Source organism: Carya illinoinensis, chromosome 6 (assembly GCF_018687715.1).
Source record: "Carya illinoinensis cultivar Pawnee chromosome 6, C.illinoinensisPawnee_v1, whole genome shotgun sequence".
In the NCBI taxonomy this organism is placed as follows: domain Eukaryota; kingdom Viridiplantae; phylum Streptophyta; class Magnoliopsida; order Fagales; family Juglandaceae; genus Carya; species Carya illinoinensis.
Genome location: NC_056757.1, coordinates 14,071,022 through 14,086,777, shown reverse-complemented (window position 1 = coordinate 14,086,777; position 15,756 = coordinate 14,071,022). Strand labels below are relative to the sequence as shown.

At 41.4% G+C, this 15,756-nt stretch overlaps 1 long non-coding RNA gene across 1 annotated transcript; it reads right to left on the bottom strand.

Annotated features, from left to right (window-relative positions):
- Window positions 1–4,311: 4,311 nt before the first annotated feature.
- Window positions 4,312–8,714, bottom strand: LOC122313042. Its single transcript, XR_006243264.1, has 3 exons — window positions 8,263–8,714; window positions 8,080–8,144; window positions 4,312–6,372 (listed from the first exon to the last, which is right to left on the bottom strand). It is a non-coding gene; the product is annotated as an uncharacterized LOC122313042 (long non-coding RNA).
- Between the last annotated feature and the right edge of the window lie 7,042 nt (window positions 8,715–15,756).

Genomic DNA, 15,756 nt, shown 5'->3' with positions numbered 1-15,756 from the left:
CGTGGTCGACACCGCCGGTCTCGTTCGAACCCCCTCCCTCCGGTGCACCTTCCCACCAAATATCTCCCCCTGCCGGCCGGCCGTTTGGCCGGAAATCCTCCTCAAAGCCCGCACGGTTTTCAGCTCGATCCGCCGCCGTCGCTCCACCTCCGGCCACCATTTCTTCACCACTTCATCACCGGTCCCTTGTCGTCCTAACCCACCCATTTCCGGCCTCCAACGACCACCGGAACAGCTCCTACGAGCTAGCTTTCCTTTTTGGGAAATCCGGCCTATTTCCGGCGATTCCGCCGCCACCCACGGCCAACCACCACTTCCAATAGCTTCACAATCATCCCTAGACCATTCCCTATCAATTTCGTGTCCTAGTTTGTCCCCGTTCAAAAGTGGATTTTTCACAACCCACGGCCACAGTGAATTTTCACTGTGATGTTGCTTTTCCGGCACCGTTTGCAACGTCGCGTGTTTTCTAAAATTGCCATATAGCGCTGTAAGTATTTTCCAAACCCTATTTTCAGATTTAAATATATATTGCTCTTTCAATAATTTATTGCTGCTGGTTGGTTGATTCCGGACTGAGTCCGAGGAGTTCGGGGGTCGGATGGATGGAGGACGGAGTTGCTTGATTTATTATTTTATGATTGGCTGTTTGTCTTGTGCGTTGATAATTGCATTTGCATGGGGCATGCACGTGTATTTTATTTTATTTGAGAAACCCTGTTTTGTTGGCGTGATTGGATTTTCGGGTGCGTGTGTCTCACGAGCCCAAGCCGGGATGAGTTATTATCTCGGTGGAGCTCCTCTGGTCACTCGGGAGTGGATAATACTGAGTGACGTCCCCTGAGTTGTCGCTGGGCGACGACGGGAGAGGGGCTAGAGGATGGCCCGGCCAGGTAAGCGCGGGGCGCGAGTCTGGGCATCGCTCGTTTAGGTGTCACATGCGCGGTCCTTACCTGCGGTGTGGCACATAGCCAGGGTGTGCGGATGATCCCTAGGGGAGATCATGGTGCATGCATAACCGGTGTGTTTTTATGGTTTTCGGATGCGGGTCATTTTCTGGGAAAATGGCGAGTTTTAGTTTTGAGGCTTTTGATCCATTTTCCGGGAAAATTGTGGTTTGAGCCATTATCTGGGATAATGGCGAGGCGTGGTTTTTAAGAATATGTTTTTATTGGGCCAAATGGGTTTTTGGCGTGCGTGGTAAAAATGTGGTTTTGCGGGGCATGTGCATTGGTTTTTCTTGCATCCATGTTGTTTGAGTTCTATGTGTTTTTATCTGGTGGTGTTTGAGTTTACTCACCTGCGGTACCATTTTTGGTTCCGTAGCTTTTGGTGCAGAGTTCGAGGAGGAGGAGGAGGAGGCTGAGCCCGAGGATGCGGCTCCGCCGGGTTGGTGATGTTATGCTTTGTATTTGATATTTTATTTTATGCGTGTTTTGTAATATTTTATCTATGTACGTTTTAAACAGGTTGTATTACGTTAAGAAAAATTCTGGTACTTAGCTATGACTTTCGTTATCCGCTGCGTGTTCTTCCGTGCACATTTGTTGCTTTTGCACACGTCGATGGGATGGTGACCCGGGTTGTCACCATCCGGACGTCTCGATTTCCCCGTGTTCGGGCGTGGGGATTTGGGGGCGTCACAACATTCATGGGTGGCTTGAACGCTGAAATTGCCAGTGGGATCATAATGTTTAAACCGCAACCTCTCAAGGGTGCCATTAACTTTGCACGAATGAGAGACGATCAACTCACACGGCAGTAGGAGTTCTTACAACCACCCCTACTTGCACGAGCTCCTCTAGCTCTTCCACCAGTAGCTCGTGTAGCTCCCGCAGCACCTACTGATCCGATCAAGTGATTATCATGGGAGGAAATGCAAAGGAGGAGAGCACAAGGCCTCTGTTTCCATTACAATGACAGTTTTGTAGCTGGGTATAAATGCCAAAGACCCCAGTTGTTACTCTTAGAGGGACATGCGGGTAACGTGGTATGTGAGGACATCACTGATCAACAGACATTGAAGGCTGACCAAGGTGGAGGGGAAGTGGAATAAATTTTAGTGTAATGGAAGCATCTACTAGTCGAGGAGGCAACGTGGGATCCAAAAAAAAAAGCTACAGGAGATGTTTCTGAATATGGACCTTAAGGACAATGATCCACTTGATGGGGGAGATATTGTTAGGCCACGACATTCTGTGAGGATGGACGTGAGGTACGTGGAACGTACGTAACGAAACAAGTTGAACGTGGAAAGCTTGTTGCATGCGACATGCATGCAAAGAAGAGTTTATGGGCACATGAAGAATGAGAAGGTTACGCTAGGATGGACTGGGTCACCTATAGGATTGGGTCATTGGCAGTTAGAGTGATGTTTTCTGCATATTTAGTTCGTTAGTTCGTATACTCTATTTTTCTACATGTTTATTTCATGTGCTCTGTTTTCTATTTTTACGTGTGTTTGCGTCGAGTTGTTAGTTTCTAGTTTTCCTTTTGTTTCGGTTTGCTAGTTTGTATGTGGTTTTGCTTATTTAAACAACCCATGCCTTAGTTAATGAGATTATCAAGTATTTTGCATTCAAATTGTAGGACGTCTCTCACCCAAAGAGAAGACAACTATCCTAGCATTTATGTACTCTGTATTTGGGACCTATCATTGGTGGGCTGCTTAAATAAGCAAAGTCACATACAAATGAGCAAACCGAAACAAAAGGAAAACTAGAAACTAACAACTGGATACAAACACACGTAAAAATAGAAAACAGAGCACACGAAATAAACATGCAGAAAAATAGAGTACATGAACTAACGAACTAAATATATAGAAAAACATCACTCTAACTGCCAATGACCCCGTCCTACAGGTGACCCAGTCCTACAGGTGACCCAGTCCACCCCAGAGTAACCTTCTCATTCTTCACGTGTCCGTAAGCTCTTCTCTGCATGCATGTCGCATGCAACAAGCTTTTCATGTTCAACTTGTTTTGTTACGTACATTCCACGTACCTCACGTCCATCCTCACAGAATGTCGTGGCCTAACAATACCTCCCCCATCAAGTGGATCCTTGTCCTCAAGGTGCATATTCAGAAACATCTCCCATAACTTTTTTTTTTCGATCCCACTTTGCCTTCTCAGCTAGAAGATGCTTCCATTACACTAAAATTTATTCCACTTCCCCTTCACCTCGGTCAACCCTCAATGGTCATTGATCAGTGATGTCCTCACATACCACGTTACTCGCATGTCCCTCCAAGAGTAACAACTGGGGTCTTTGGCATCTATGCCCGGTTGTAAAACGATCATTGCAATGGAAACAGAGGCCTTGTGCTCTCCTCCTTTGCATTTCCTCCCATGATAATCGCTTGATCGGATAAGCAGGTGCTGCGGGAGCTACATGAGCTGTTGGTGGAAGAGCTAGAGGAGCTCATGCAAGTGAGGGTGGTTGTCAGAACTCCCGCTGCCATGTGAGTTGATCATCTCTCATCCGTGCCAAGTTAATGGCATCTTTGAGGGATTATGGTTTAAACATTCTGATCCCATTGGCAATTTCAGCGTTCAAGCCGCCCATGCATGTCCCAACCAGAGCCTTTTGAGTCCATCCTTGTACCCAATTGCCCAAGCATTCAAATTCTTGTTGGTAATCACGTAGAGAGCTTAACTGCATGATCCTTGAAAAAGCTTCGTCAAAATCTTCGCACTCCGAAGGCCAAAGTGCTCCCAAAGTTCATCTTTGAAATCAGCCGCACTCCGAAGGCCCAAAGCGCTCCCAAAGTTCATCTTCGAAATCAGCCCACGTGAGAACCCGTCCTTCCTCTTGGAATGTCATGTGGATCCATTGTCACCACTGATTGGCCTCTCCTTCCAAGTGGTATGAAGCCAAGGATACTTTCTGTGCCTCAGGAGTATTTGGGAATTCAAAAAATTGGTTCACATGATTGAACCATTCCATCAGGTCATCTATGGAGAATTGAGGAAACTCTAGTTTTGCCGTTTTGGAAGAGACAACGTGCTATTCCCCATCGTGGCTTTCACGGTGGTGGTTACTGTGTTGTGGAGGCTCGTGATTTGTGAGCAATACATCAAAGAGATGGTTAAGAGTTTCTTCTAAATGTCGAAGCCTATCAGCCATGCCGATCTCCATCCTGTGTAGCCCATCTTGCACTCCACCAAGTCTTACCTCCAATTGCTCAATCCGTTCCTTATTAGTTCCCATAAATAACCTGGCTCTGAGGCCAATGATAGGTACCAAACACAGAGTATATAAACGCTAGGATAGTTGTCTTTTCTTCGGGTGAGAAACGTACCACAATTTGAATGCAAAATACTTCATAATCTCATTAACTGAGGCATGGGCTGCTTAGATAAGCAAAGCCACGTACAAACTAGCAAACCGAAACAAAAGGAAAACTAGAAACCAACAACTGGACGCTAACACACGTAAAAACAGAAAACAGAAAACAGAGCAGATGAACTAAACATGCAGAAAAATAGAGTACACGAATTAACGAACTAAATATGCAGAAAACCTCACTCTAACTGCCAATGACCCAGTCCACCCTAGCGCAGCCTTCTCATTCTTCACGTGCCCGCAAGCTCTTCTCTGCATGCATGTCGCATGCGACAAGCTTTTCACGTTCAACTTGTTTTGTTACGTACGTTCCAAACTTCCACGTAGCTCACGTGCATCCTCACAGAATGTCGTGGTCTAACAGATTGGATAGTTTGGTGCTGATTAAATGGAGAGAGAGAGAGAGAGAGAGAGAGAGAGAGAGAGAGAGAGAGAGAGAGTTTGACGTCAAGAAAGAGGGTAGTGAAAGAAAGTGGCCCGTGTAGATAAAGAGGGACCTTGCCGAGTGAGGTGGTTTTTCTAAGGCAGTGCAACCGTGGTGAGAGGCGGAGGGGTACGATAGAGCAGTGGTGCTCAACGGGAAGGCATGTCTGGTTGTCGTTATCTGCGGCTGAGGAAGGGAGCATGGAGCAGCTGCTGGACGTGTTTTTCTCTGTTTTTGGGTGTGAAAACAGAGGCTTGCGCAGGTGGCTTGTTGGCTCTCCAAGGTGCAGCGGCGTAGTGTCTCCTCTAGCTAGGCAACCTGGTGGTCAGAATTCACAGTGTGGCTTCGAGGATGAGCTACGGTGGGCGCTGGTTGTGTGTGGAGGAGGTGGCTAAAACAGTTCTTTATGGTGCACTCAGTTGGGTCACAGTCTTCACGGTGGCTGAGTAACACCGGATGTGGGCAGTTTGTAAGTGGCTAATCTACGTGGGTTGCGGCGTGGATGAAGAGGCTCACGGTGGAGGACTTGGGGCTTGGGCGTGTGTTGGTTTAAGGGGATGTGGTGACAACCACGGTGTGGAGGCCGTGAGCTGTGAGGGAGGAAGGGATGTGGGTGGTTTCCAGCGTGCTTGTGATTGGTTGTGGCTGTAACGTGAGGAATGTGAGGTGCGGCTACTTCAAGCTTCCTAGTGATTCTCACATACAGCAGAGGACTTTATATTGTTAGGTTTAAGACTTTTAACGTGGAGCTGAATGTGGAATTGTAATCCCGTTGGGAGTGCTCTATTGAGTGAATTGTAGTGGAATTTGAGACGTGGATGGTTGGAGTTTATAGAAAGCAATCGGTTAGGAATTGTATTGTGAGGAGGAATGCAGAATGGTAACTGTGTTTGGAGTTGAACACTTTCACGGGCTTGGAGTTTATAATAAACTGAGCCTAAATTCTCAAGGTCCGATATAAACCTAACTCATCCAATAAAACTTTTTTTATGGGCTTTTAGAAAAGTTCCTGAGCTATTACTAATTAATTAAGGTCCATTTGGTCTATTAAATGGGCTTTTTAACTCATTTATTGATTCCCATGAAAATTTCATACTTTGTTTGAATAATTTATGGGCCATGGCCTATCTAAAATAATTCTATAAATCTCGATTCGGCTTCTATAATTATTAGCCCATTAATCTAATTTAGGCTCAATGAAATTATTCTTAATTTATCCCTAATAATATAGGATTGGGTCGTCATTGTAACGTCCCGTTTCTGGAGGTCCGGAGAGTTAGTTCTTATTACTTACTATCAACTTCAATATTACAACTATAAAATCTAGAAAACTTTATAAAATCTTAATTTATTCACTCAATCTAAATATTTATGTTCCTTCATAGGGACAACAAAAAAATTCTTAATAACATAAATTAAAACTCCTAAAGACTTGAAAATATTCTTAACTCATCAAATCAAAATATTAGAAAATAAATCAATTTACTAAATACGACTCTTAGATAAGCACTTGTACCTTCGGGCACTTATTCCACTACGATCATCACACCTTGCTAAAACTTCTTACTCTTATTCTCCAGCTGAACTATTAAAATTATCTGAAAAATATTTGGAGATAAAGGATGAGTTATCAACAATTCAGTAAGCAGAGAACATATACTAGTGTGCAAACACGAACATTTACAGAGTTCAGAATGCAGAACAAAATATTTTCTTTTTCTTTTTCAAAGTGCAGAAGCAGAAACATGTTAACAAAAATCAGAGTGAAAGTTCAAAAAATATTCTTATTCAAAATTCCTTTGGTACAGCATAACTGAAACATCACAACAGAACAGAATTCCATGTTTAAACCTCGTGGTAGGGTTGTGCAAACCCCGGCGGCCAATCGAGTAGAAACAAAATGTGAATCTTCCCCTTATTATTATCGAAATCCCGAGTGTGCATACATGAAAAACTACGAGAAAACCACTTTGTTTCGAAAGTGGGTGCACCAGAAACAGAACAGTTGGTACCAACCCAAACAGAGGCCACAGTTTTACACCCGTGGTAAGGTCAAAATAGAAACAGAAACAGAACGTCATGCCAGAGGTTTTTAGAAATCACATCAAATCATATTAGAGTACATAACATTTTCAGAATATAGCATAATCAGATCACAAAAATAAGTTTTATATACAAAATTTCATATTCGCTCTCTTTTACACAGTTCAGAAATAAAATGTCAAAATAACTCATGTCCAGTCATGCCAGAAAATATCTTATTCTTATACAAAATTTCATTAGTAATGTAAAACAAATAATTGAGGTGTTTCAAAATTATTTTCATAATAAAACATGCATATTTTTCCAAAATCAACCTCAGTTCATTTCTTTTATGCAAAGTTTAGCATAGGAACCCCGCTTAACTGAACTTCTTAATCTTTCAAAAGTTTCCTCAACAATGCCGAACAAATATTAATCGCCACCTATAAAATAGTCACGTAATTTTCCTAAATTTCCAATCGAACACTTACTTCAATATTTAAGCCTAAGATAATAAAATAACCTATTTTAATTCCTCAAGAATCTAAATTCTCAAAATTCCTAAAATACCATCCTTTTCCAAAACCATCAATTATCCACTTAATATTCACTTAACCCAATTCTCACTTATTCACAAGGTTTATTTAAAAAAAAGTAAAACCCAACCCATTTAAAAATAAATTAAATGTCTTTGAAATAAAAAGATTACCTGATCCAAAATAATTTTAGAATCCGAACTCAACTCAAATTCATTTCACTTTAAAATAACTTAACATAACATATTAAAAAAATGTATTAAAATAAACTAAGTAGAAATAAGCCCTCTGAAATAAATATAATAATTTTCTATCAAAAAGACTTAGGCTCAATGTAAAAATCCACCCACTGAAATATAACTTTAAAAATTTAATACTAAATAACAAAAATCTATTAAAGTAACCAACAACTTTTATTATATATATACATACTTAACTAGTTTCTTTTTAAAGGGTTTAAAAAAAAAGAATTTTGTACATACCATTCCCTCCCGAAATTTATACTTTAAAAAATATATATATATATATTATTACTAATAATATAATTCAATTTTTTGTCTATTTTCTTTAGAACTTATAAATATAGAAAGAAGTCCTCGTACAACAAAAGTAGATTTAACACTCATCTAAAGGCAAAGTGTTTTAAAATCACATAATGTGCAATGGACAATGGGAAGACACGGGAACAACAGAAACTTAAAATAGTTTTAAGCCTCCCGATTAACTACGCAGTAGGGGCATGCTCACCGTGCGAGAAGGAGTTGCGCGAAGAGCTGGGAAGTGGACAGTGGATACGTCGGCGAGCTGGGCGGCTGAGCATACAGAGAGAGAGAAGAGAGAGAGAGACCAACTGATGAGAGGTAAAGAGATTACGGGAGGAACAAGAAAACGCAGAGAGGTTATGCATGGGGATAATCGGCGTGATCATACCGGGAGGTGGTCACGGCGGACCTGGGGTGGCACGACCTGCGCTTTCTGAGGCTCCACTGATCGACGCCGCTGTATCTCCTTAACGTGACTGGCGGCACCGAAAAGGGTTTGATAACAAGGCTGACGTTGCTCTGTTTTAGGAGGCTAAAACAGGGGCTTCCATGGCAGCGACTTGTGGTGGCTAAAATCGCTGAACACGGGTTGTAGAACTCTACGTAGGGCGTTAAAGGCTGTGAGGTACGGTGGCCCTCAAAGGCAGTTTAACAGTGGGTGAGGAGGGGTGGTTTCTATACAACGACAACAGGTGGTGATTGGCGTGGAAGGCCGCTGCGGCAGCAGTTGATCCGTGAGACAGGGCAGAGGGATTTACGTGGAGGGCTCGTTCATGGCTTCGTTGCAGTGGCTTGCGTTGTGGCTACTTGGGTGTTGCGGCGTGAAGGAGTAAGGATGGTTCGGTTGTTCTAAGATGCATGGGAATAAAAAATATATGCATATTTATAGGAGACAAAACCCTAGGGAATACGGACTTGATGAAACAAACCGTGCATCTAGAAAAGACTGAGGGCTGTGCGTGAACTTGTGGCCCTAGAAAATAGAGTGATGAAATTAATAAATAAATAAACAAGAAAACATAAACGGGCTTTTTATAAATTTTGGGATCTCCACTCAAGCTCAAAAATAATAATAATAATAATAATAATTCAACTTGTTTAAAAATATATCTCGCCCAAAAAAAATTTTTTTAACTAAATATTAAAATCAAGGTAAAATCATAAACTATTAAAACAAAGATTTTAAGCCCGTAGTCTATATTCTAAAAATATATTTGAAAACAACTTGGCACTGGACTCGGGTTTTACAGTCACAAATTGTGAGGCATCCCAATGACATCCTTGTAGCTCCAGACATGCTTCACTAGGAGCTCTTTGGTCTCGATCATTCCACAACAAAATGATAGAGATAGACTACCAGGACAAAGCGCCCACGTTCTTACAGCCTACCTTGGGTCCAATCCGTAGTCTCTCCTTAAATATGGGTCTCTCACATGGCTTTGGACCATATCTCTAGGTTCAGATGGTATGGTATGCAATACTGTAACTTTTTCTTAGCATACTCACTCCAAATGTGACCTTTCAGGTAGAGTGTGAACTTCTGCATACGACAATGCTACCCTCTAAGAGTTTCCATGTTATTATGGAAAGCTTGTACATATGCACGGGTCTTGTCTTGATTGTTGCTCACCTATGGCTTGTTTCTCACCTTTGCACAATTGGCATCTTTTCTAGAACTACGACCCTCTTCAGCTCCTCGTTCCTCGCCTGGGCACTTACTCACTTGGCAAGGGGTGAAAGTCCTTGTTACACTTTTTGCTTACTCCTTTTACTGAGGTGTACTAGCCAAGTTTTCTAGATGCTGTTACTCTCCCTTCAGCTGGACTATCTGCACTCTTCAGATCACCGCTACTAGGGGTGGGCTTCGACTCTAATGGAATCGGAATGTCCACCTCTAACCTCCGACTCTCACTGGAGTCAGAGGTCAAAACTCCCTCTGGCTCCGACCTTGATTGGAGTCGGAGTTCGACTCCAAGCGGAGTAAAGTGGGCTTGCCCACAACTGGGCCCTGTTGCCCTACTCAGATTGGGTCTTGGCCCACGGCCTAATATCCAAGGCCCAATCTAAGATTCAGATTGGCCCATCCTTATTTAAAAATATTAAAAAAATAATTAAAAAATCTAAAATACTGTAAAAAAAATAAGTTAAAAAGCTAAAATTTAAATATAATGACTAAATCAAATTACAAATCGCAAATGATAAAATTTAAATTTAAAATCACAAATCGCAATAAATTTAAATTTAAAATATCAAAATATTAATATGAAATTGCCACAATGGCACAGTCCCCCGCATCAGTCTTAGGTCTTGACAGTCCATACTCCATGCATTTGAGTTGATGACTCGATAATGATTTCCAATATGAAGTTTTATTGATCAAATGCACTATATTTTTCTTTTTCTTATATTAGGTATCTACTATCTACAATAATGCACTATAGAATTAGGTACTGTACTATCATGATGGCAAAGTGGAAAAGAAAAAGAAATAGAAACTTAATATGACAAATAGTAATCATGAACTCACCTCCACCTCTAACTCTGACTAGTTTTGCATGATGGTAATAATGAAATTGAGTTTCTCACCAATAAAGGGGTCATCCTACGGTGCATCTATCTCAGTCATCCACAATTAGTCTGGGATTCATAGTTAGGTCTACAAAATCATATAAATTATAAATTAAATAATGAAAACATTAAAATTATGTAAATAATCATTTAAAATAATAAAGTTACTTGACTCAATAGCTCTCTGCATCAACAGTATCTACTCCAATGCGCATTGAACTTAACTAGTTTTCTGTGAAAACAAGGGCCTCAATGGTGGTCAGAGACAATGAACTCCGATAAGCATCCAAGACGCAACATCTAGTGCTAAACGCCGACTCAAATGCAGTCGTAGTGATAGGAATGACTAGTACATCTCTGGCTATTTGGGAAAGGACTGGAAACTTGTTAGAATTCACCTTCCACCAAGTTAATATCTGCAATGTATCACTAGGTGGCTCAACATCTTCCAAAAAGTAATGCTCAACCTCAGACTTACAATGTATAATATTTCACGATGCATGATTTTGATGATACTGTGGTAGCCGCAATAAATTTGAACTTTCTGCATGTGTGTCATTCCAGGAAGATGTCAAGCTAGTCAGGCGTGAGGAGCTATCACCTTCAGTTGAAGGCTAATCAGTGTTGTTATGATGGCTATATAAACCATCAATATCACATTTAAGCAATCTAATAAACTTATTAGCGTTCTCATCACCGAGGATGTCCCTAATCTAATCTTCTACAGTTGCTAACTTATATTGGGGCCATGGATTGAGCCACAAATAATAATCTCCCTAATATTTATTATATTTGTATTTCATCCTCATAGACATTGCATTCAACAAACCCACACTATCAGCACAACTCTGTTGCAAGTGATCATTAAGTCTCGAGAGCTCCTCGAAGTACATGTTCATAGTAGGATATTTTTTCCTAGATATCTGCATTGTTATGTCATAAAATAATTTAAAAAATTGAACAAAATACTTGACATGGGCCTAATCAACTGTGTTGAGTGCACCGAGCCCCCTTTCCCCCTAACTAACTCCAGCAAAGCATACCTCATGCCCCCATCCTCGGCCTCCATCCACTCGAACATTGTTTGGTACATTTGTGCTACATCCAATATCATTTATGTAGAGTTCTATCGAGTTAGAACGTCTAGTTGCAACATATTGGAAAATGTGATCTTAAGCTATTCGGCTATTGCCTCTAACTGGCAAAGCCATTTGGGGAAGCCCTCACATATCTCACAAGATTCTGGACTTTAATTCTAATGCTCGTCCTTGTGGTAGAACTTTTAGAAAATGATTTTAAGAAGGAGATGAGCATTACCACTTGTTTTAAAACTTTTTCCTTTTCTACCTAGGATACAAAAGACCTTATGTTTAAAAATAAAATGTGCTTTTTAATTTAAAAAGGGTTACAATGGAAAACATTAAACTTTATAATTAAAAGTATTTCATATAAAACGTCATGTCTAAACTTCCATGCTCTTCCCCTTTGGGCCATGTCCATCTTGACGCGTTCCACTCATCTTATCCCTGGGAAGGGTACACATTAAAACTAAAATTAGTTGATGACTCGTAAGCATTACTTCATATAGTCAACATTTACTAACATAGATTTTCAGTCATGTATTCATCACTCCATACATACTGTACATAAGAAGTTTGTTCATTTAAAATATTACAAAGTGGGGTTTTTCTTAAAAATGATTTTTTTTCGTAAAACATTTTCCCATGCCTCTTGCCTTCATTTCTTAAAGAGTCTGAGCATACATACATTTTTCTTATCACTTTCCTTTGGCTAGGCATTCATTGGGTACCCATTTGTTCAGTCACATGGTCGTCACCTATTTTCATACATTAAAGCTTTCATTCATTCAGTCACTGGAGGTGGGAATCACAGGCGGGACTTACCACAATCCTTGCTTACCACCATCCCTATAGCTCGCACTGTAGGCGAGAATCATAAGTAGGACTACCACTGTCCCTGTTCACCATCCCTACAGTTCCTTTTTTTTTTCTTTTATTCTTTTCATTCATTGGTAAACGTCATTGAAATGCATGAGCTTAAACATCATCTTTCAATGCATCATTTAAAATATCAGTCCATGGCATCCTTTAAAGCATCAGTTCATAGGGACATTTAAAACACTTTCTTCACGTTATTTAAAGCATTGCTTAAAGCATAAGGCATAAGCCTCAACATCTCTTGTCGTGAAAGTACATACAATTGTTACTATGTATAGTCATCCATTCACATGCATACACTTAATACCTTAAGGTGCATAAAAATGGGTTGCCAAGAATGGCTGTTACATACATATGCTTGAAGACTTATACTTAGCATATATTTGTAAAACATCGTTTGTGTCATTTTGTAAAGTATCGTAAAGGAAAAAAATTTCATTTTCATTTTCATATCTCTAGATAGCTCTAGAAAGGTATGAACATAATACTTACCTAGACTCCATGTTATACTCATTTCATGTAGTCCATTCATATGCATGACAGATGACAACCTACATGCATACACACAACCTTAGCGTCATTCTCTATCTAATGCATAAGCAACTAAACTAGAAATAAAACTACACTTCACTTGGAAACACTCTCCTTCTATCCCTGGCTCTTACATGTCCCTTACTATGCTAAAACCTACAGGATCCATTTACAGTCACTTTCTCTTTCAAACTCGATGTTCTACTTCGAGTGCTTATCCACTAAAGTGAACATCTACGATTCACCTTAGGGTTAAGACACTAAGAACTTCGTCTTACCCTTACTATTAACTACATTCCGATGCATGACTCAGACCGACTAAGTCACGCATCCTAATTCTAGATAATACACACGTCACTTCCTTTTGGTTTCCTAGCCCATAATGCATCCCCATTCCCATCCAAGCATGCCACACGGCTTTAAGCCAACTCTAAGATTTAAACATCATATACCCATGCTTAGGACAGATTTCCCATTAATATGGTAAATCAGTCCAGCGCATGTGTCTAACTAGATTACACACGTACTTTACCCCCCTTTTATCACCTAAGATTAACTTATAATCTGTTGAATGTCCGCTTGTGTAAACAAGCTCCATACTCTGATACCAACTTCTACTCAAACCCGGCTAACATGACTCTTTATGCTACCCATCTAACAACCTAGTTCATCCCAACACTTAACATGACATAACTTCATTTACAACTACACCTCCGTCGCATCATGTAGCTCGAGACTAATTCCAAGCTACACTATGACCTTGTCACGTCACCTAACATCCTGCTATGTCACTTCTACGCCAACTCCTCACTCATCACGAGCACGAATTCTCACTTGGCCATCCCGTCATGCTCCCACTACGTCACTCTTACACCACACTATTACTTCACATGTACTCCTAGACATAACACGGCTACATAGTGACACCCATCACTAGGACTACCTATTACATCACATCTACTTCGGGACATTGTTTTATAGTTTCTGACACTTCATGTCACATTCTATGCTCCTCAACTACGCAACCATCTGAACCTTCGCATAGAATACATGCCATGTATACTCCTTTCAATCCACACTCCATTCTACGTCACGCGAAGTACACTTCACATGTACTCCTTCCAATCCACTCCATGCTACATCACCACTACGATGAACATGCCACACGATGCATCACTATACAACATGTAGTACATGCCATGTGTACTCCCTTCACATTGTGTTACACCACATCACCACTACAACACCTACTTCACACCCACACTTCACAACACAATCCACAACACTACCCATCACAATACACAACTAGGCTTAACACTTCACGTACATAGCCACACTTTACATTAAAACTACATAACGAACTCCTCAACATAGCATAGTCCACATCCAACCAACTTCACAATAAGACTAACAAGGGAAAGGAAGAGAGAGTTATACCATCATTAGGCTAACCTATGCGTTGCTCGCTGCCTGGCACAACTACTGGCATTGGAAGCCACTAGCTTTGGTCGTAACCACTTCGCTGTGGTCATTGTTGTGACCTTGGAGTGAGGTTACTTCAGAAGGCTAGATCTAAGGTTTCTCGACTAGATCTAGGCTTTGGCAAGTTTAACATGACTGTGGAGGGTGTCCGACATAGTGGGTAGTTCATGGGTGGCGGCTAACACCGCATACAGTGGCTATTCACCACGTACAGTGGCTGTTTATATTGGTTGGGTGCTGTTTGGGCGTCCAGGTTGTTGGATCTGGAAGGGGTGGCCATGGGGAGGCTCATGGTGGTCCTTTGGTGATGGTGGAGTGGCGGTACGATGGCTTTACATTGGATATAGGTTGTACAAAGTAAGGAAACCCATGTGAGAGAGGGGCGTGCGTGAGGGGTAGATCGGGACTATGGGTGGCTGAGTGAGGCCAATGGTGGTTAGGGGAAGCTCTTAACGGCGGTTGGAGGCTATGGGTGGTAGAGCTTGGTCGTGGGTCATGGAGAACCTGTGAGAGAGCATGTGGGAGCTAGGGGCTACGGTGGGGCATGGGGAGGCTAGGGTGAGGTCGCTAGGAGAAGAGGGACACAGTGGTGATGGTCTGGTGGCTTGGGGTTGTGCCACAATGTTACAAGGGTGGAGAAACCTGTGTGAAACCCATCTGGGAAAGAGAGAGGGGAGCTGCATGTGACGCCCCCAAATCCCCACGCACGGACACGGGAAAATCGAGACATCTGGATAGTGACATCACGGGTCACCACCCTATCGACGAGTGCCGAGTGTGTGTAAAAGCAACAAATGTGCACGAAGAGACACGCAACGGATAGCAAAGTCATAAACTAAGTACTAGAATTTTTCTTGTTTAACACAAAGCTGTTCAAAACTTACATATTAAAATATTACAAAACACAAATATATTTTCAAAGCCGAATACAAAGCATAGATTTTAACTCAGCACTCTGGCGGAGCCGCATCCTCAGGCTCAGCCTCCTCCTCTTCCTCGAACTCTGCACCAAAATCTACGGTACCAAAAATGGTGCCGCAGGTAAGTAAAATCCAAACACCACTAGATAAAAACATATAAAACTCAAACAATATGCATGAAAGAAAAACCAATGCACATGTCCCATAAAACCACATTTTTCCACCCATGCCAAAAACCCATTTGGCCCAAAACCATATCGCTTAAAACCAAACCACCTTCCCAAAAAATGGATCAAAAGCCTCAAAATCAAACCTCGCCATTTTCCCAGAAAATGGCCCGCATCCGAAAACCATAAAAACAAACCAATTATGCATGCACCATGATCTCCCCTAGGGATCATCCGCACACCCTGGCTCTGTGCC